The following is a 4,736-nucleotide window of genomic DNA, read 5'->3' on the forward strand; positions in this document are numbered from 1 at the left end:
CAAGAAGTGCTCAGATCAGCCCTATGATGATGAAATGAGCATTTAGGACCTTTGGCGCAGCTACCAAGTTGCCTGTCTAGTCAGTCCACTGCAAAAAGCTAGGAGGGTATCAAGACCCGAGGAGCACATGACACAGAATACACGCTGCAGAAGCAGCACTACAAGACAGATGGACAGAAGGGATCTGTCCTGCCTGGCACATGCATTCATGCTACAAAAAAACCCTTGCTCCTTCTATTAGCCTGGTGACCCAGCCTCAAGCAGCCTGAAGGTGACCCAGCCTGAAGCGCCCTCACAGTGGCACCAAGTATATTCAGCTGGCTGGCTCCATGCTGCTCTGTCTCTCAGCTCCCATCAGCCACCCCAAATGTGCAAATACCAGGTGCCCCTCAGCTTAGCTCTCAGATTGCTGGATGGTAAATTCCCTCCACCTCAAGAAATGCACAGGCACTGAGAGACATCTTAGGCAATCAATAGCCAGGCTCATCATCATCTGCAAAAACAGAGTACCAGCATTCACTAGCACACCAGCCCTGATACCCACCTCCTCCGCAATGCTGACTACCACTGAAGCAACACACGGCTGTGCTCACTCATTCCTCTCTGAGTCCAGGCTCCAACAGTGCAGCCAGTATCACCCACACCACCTGGGAAAACAAAGGGATAAAATGGTCATTGTGTTCACAAGTAATCACCCACCGCACTGCTCCTCTACTGCACCCAGCCTCACCTCAGACCTCCAGCAGGTTCTGAGGAATGCCTAACACAGCACCTGCTAAAACAGAGGGGAAACACTTCAAAGACTTGCCTTAGGGGGACCTTGCTTATGGACACTGACTGGGCTGACAACCCTCTTGCCTTTCCTCAGCACTCCACAATGTGGGGATTCATCTCTCCAAGACTGCAGGAAGCAACCAAAAAAAAAAAAAAAAAAAAACACACAACAACAACAACGAAGAAAAGGCAGATCCTCACAGGCACAGCCTACCTGCTGCAATACCTCTCCTTCACTAGCTCTTTTTCTTCAGCTGTTCACATGCTCCAACTTGGCCAGGCTGGCACCACGAGGCAGCAGGGTGGCACAGGGGCAGCCGGCTGCAGCCACGCAGAGAGCTACCCACGCCCCCACCCTTCACCCAAACCAGAAACATTAGTCCAAACCCACAGAACCAGGACCCCAAACCACATGGAGCCAGGCTCCCAAACTGTACATGAAAACACACAAGCCCAAGACTGAGGGCCATGATGGCTACCATCAAGAAATGTACACAACATCAAGCTCTTGAGGGAGATCAGCCTTTTAGAATCCCAATGAAAGACAATAAATGCTTCATTACCAGTCCCATGCCAACAAGACAATACATTTAAGACCCATGATATGGTGCTCAGCAAGCACTGATGAAGGCAGACACTAGGCAGGAGAAGGCAGGAGCTCTCTAATGGCATCCCTGGGGTTCATATACCATTTGGCCCTGCCTGGCACCCAAACCCAAACACTACAGGACACTGGATCCTGGCCCTCTGCTGCACCAACTTAAAACCAATCCCCACACTCACCAAGGCACAACCCAACCCAAATACAGACACAGCATGTCAGCTCCAATATGCCTTTGGGAACTGCGGGAAAGCAGGCTTCATCCTCAGCGAGGTGTGCTCAGGCTACACAGGATGGGGCTTCAGGCACCTCTTCACCTGCAGAAACAGACAGCCATCTGGAACTGCCACGTCAGACCACCTTTTTCCTTTACAGCACCTTTCTCAGGAACAATGCAGCATTCAAGTGACCTGCTTTGCTCCAATTCTAAAGACTGATGTTACAACCTACCTTGCCTGTGGCACCTGATAAACAGAAGAGAAAGCAGCCGCAGCGCTTGGAAACCATCACTGCATGTGTTGCTCCTCGTCGTTCTCTGGCCTTATATCAAATCCTCAGCCACTTCTGTGGACAGCCGGCCATGACGCCTGCAAAGCAAGGCAGAGGCCTTTCATAGTCACCTCATGCTACTTAGCCATTCCACTCCAACCAAGCTCATGACCAGCACCCTTCTTACGCAGCTCTTCAGAGTGTAGTATGCTCCTTTGAGCCTGTGCGAATCCCCAGGAAAAGCACTGAACCAGACATGGGGTAACCCTGCAGTAGCTGCTGTCAGGCCTTAGCCCTTCTGCTTCATCAAAGCAAACCACAAGTTTTCTCAGCACAGTGCCTTTGCCTGTCTGTAACCATGGCTTCCTGTCTTACTAACAGCCCCCAATGGGCCCATTTGTACTCCAAGTCACTTCAGCTTTTCCTTCTGACTTTACTTTCTCAAGCAATTGCATCATTCTCCTCTCAGAACCTGAGCTTCATATACTGAGCACCAAAATACACCGTGGAACTCATTAAAATGAAGAAACTCCTAATGTCTCCTCTATAGTTTTGTTCAAGACTTCAAGACTTGTACAGCTAGTTGGAGAACTTTCATGGTGTAGTTAGGGAGTAAGATTTCAAAAAGCACCTAATAAAAATCTTTTCTCATCTTAAAGTATGCATTTAGTTGAATTTCGGTTTGAAGTACTATTTTCTAATTGATATTGATCCAGGGTGTCTCTCTTGGAGACCTGTATAGGGTTGAAAAGCAGACTCTTGAGGTATGACACTGAATAGACAACCTTGCTCCTCACCACCCCAGCCCTGAAACTTCTCTCATTGGCCACTTGGCATTTGCTTCTGTCCTGGTTTCACTTAGGACAGAGTTATTTTTCCTCCTAGTAGCTGGTAGGGTGCTATGATAAGAAGAGTGCTGATAACATGCTGATGTTTCAATTGTTGCAGAGCAATGCTTACACTAAGCCAAGGACTTTTCATCTTCTCGCTCTGTCCTGCCAGTGGGCAGCCTGGGGGTGCAGCAAGAGCTGGGATGTGACAGACCCAGAACAGCTGACCCAAACTGGCCAAAGGGGTATTCCATACCATCTGACACCATGCTAAACAATATATAGGAGTGGCTAGCTGGGGTGGGGTGCCGGCTGCTCAGGGTTGGGCTGGGCATCGGTCAGTGGGTGGTGAGCAATTGCATTGTGCATCACTTGTTTTGTACACACTAATATTATTATTATTAATTCCCTATCTTAATAAACTGTTTTTATCTCAACCCACAGGCTTCACTTTCCCATTTCTCTCCCCCATCCCAGAGAGGGAGGGGGGAGGGTGAGCAAACAGCTGTGTGGTGTTAAGGTGCCGGCCAGGTTAAACCACAACAGCTTCTCATTTCTTTACACCAGTCTTTACTCAAGTCTGCAGCTGGATGCTACAGCTCCTTTTCACCAGCTCCTACCTGATTTCCTTAGACACCTGGCTGAACACAGGTGCAGAAGGGATTTTCCTATTTCCAAACAAAGAACATGAATACATGCAGCAATTAAAAATAAAATAAAATAAAATAAAAAAAAAAAGCAAACTCCTCATCTTGTATGCCTCCTGTGAGGTTTATATTCCCAAAAGGATGACTGTAAAAGAAGCATTTTATACTGATAGATAGGAAATTAAAAATGGTAGTGTTAGAATTGATCCATACCATATGAATTCCATGAAAAATGAAGAGGATCTTGGTAAGGAATCGATTAAACAGACTGCTGATAGATGGGCAAGATGGGCTGCTTCTACCTGAAGCTCAAAGTAGCAACTGCGTGTGTGAGAGCAGTCTAATGATCAAAAAGTAAGGGGAGGGCAAACCAGGAGAACCATGGGAAGTACATAGGTCCAGAAAGACAGCTGGAAAGGGGAGATTCACCATTGTTCCTTTAATCAAAACTAGTGGATGTACCTGGAAGATGAGGGAGCACATCATGACAAGGAAAGTGATGACAATGTGAATACAGGTGAACACCAGTATTTCTTCTCCTGCAATGAACATACATCCTGAAAATTCACATTTCTTCCTGGTAGAAACTACACTGTCTGACATTTTATGGAAGAGTTTGAATCATTTGAATTGATGAGTAGTTGCTCTATTAGATAAGTACTAATGAAATTACTGGGTATTGTGGCAGAGCTTTGCTGTCTGACCATTATCAATCAGGGAAAACCACCAGAGACCCCATTGTATTTGAGGTACTTCCCTGGATTTGCAGCTGCCAGAAAGGACCTGCAGGAAACCAGAGCCCTTTGGGGGATTCAGGTGGAGACAGAGGGAGTTCCCAGGGAAACTCCACTGACAGCAGTGGTCTTCATCCCTGCAGCTACAGTCCAGCCCAGCACACGAAACCCCTTCGAAGACACACCCCTTCTTCAGTGAATTCCTGAGACTGACCTAAATCTGAAATTGCCATTGGGAACCCAAGATACTCTCCTTTGTTCCTAGCAGACAGCTGAACACTCATTTACAGTCTGTGGTGGTTTTACCGTGCTAGGCAGCTAAACATCACAACAGCTCTCTCACTCCCCCTCCTCAGATGAGGAGGGGAAGAAGTAATGGAAAGAACAACTCACAGGTTGAGATAAGGATAATTTAATTAAAGAGGAAAAAAATATATTAAGAAAACATTATTATTAATTAAACAATTCAACTAAAGGGGAAAAAGGGAAAGGGGAAGAGGAAGGGGGAAAGGGAATAACAAAACAAGTAAAGGCTACGTGGAAGTGCAGAGGAGAGAAATTACTCTCTACTTCCCACAAATGAGTGATGCTTGACCACATCCTTGAAGAAGGGCCTCAATGCACGTAGCCAGTGTTTGGGAGGAGGACAGACATTTTTGCA

The 4,736-nt window shown here is 46.8% G+C and overlaps 1 long non-coding RNA gene across 2 annotated transcripts; it reads right to left on the reverse strand.

The window, feature by feature from the left end:
• Positions 1–370: 370 nt before the first annotated feature.
• On the reverse strand, positions 371–4,234 carry LOC118159109. 2 transcript variants are annotated; one of them, XR_004747002.1, is made up of 3 exons: positions 4,223–4,234; positions 2,923–2,927; positions 371–647 (listed from the first exon to the last, which is right to left on the reverse strand). It is a non-coding gene; the product is annotated as an uncharacterized LOC118159109 (long non-coding RNA). The 2 variants fall into 2 exon arrangements; XR_004747001.1 differs by lacking the exons at positions 2,923–2,927; positions 4,223–4,234 and adding an exon at positions 989–1,068.
• Positions 4,235–4,736: the final 502 nt, after the last annotated feature.

This window comes from Oxyura jamaicensis, unplaced genomic scaffold (assembly GCF_011077185.1).
Source record: "Oxyura jamaicensis isolate SHBP4307 breed ruddy duck unplaced genomic scaffold, BPBGC_Ojam_1.0 oxyUn_random_OJ67287, whole genome shotgun sequence".
Lineage (NCBI taxonomy): Eukaryota > Metazoa > Chordata > Aves > Anseriformes > Anatidae > Oxyura > Oxyura jamaicensis.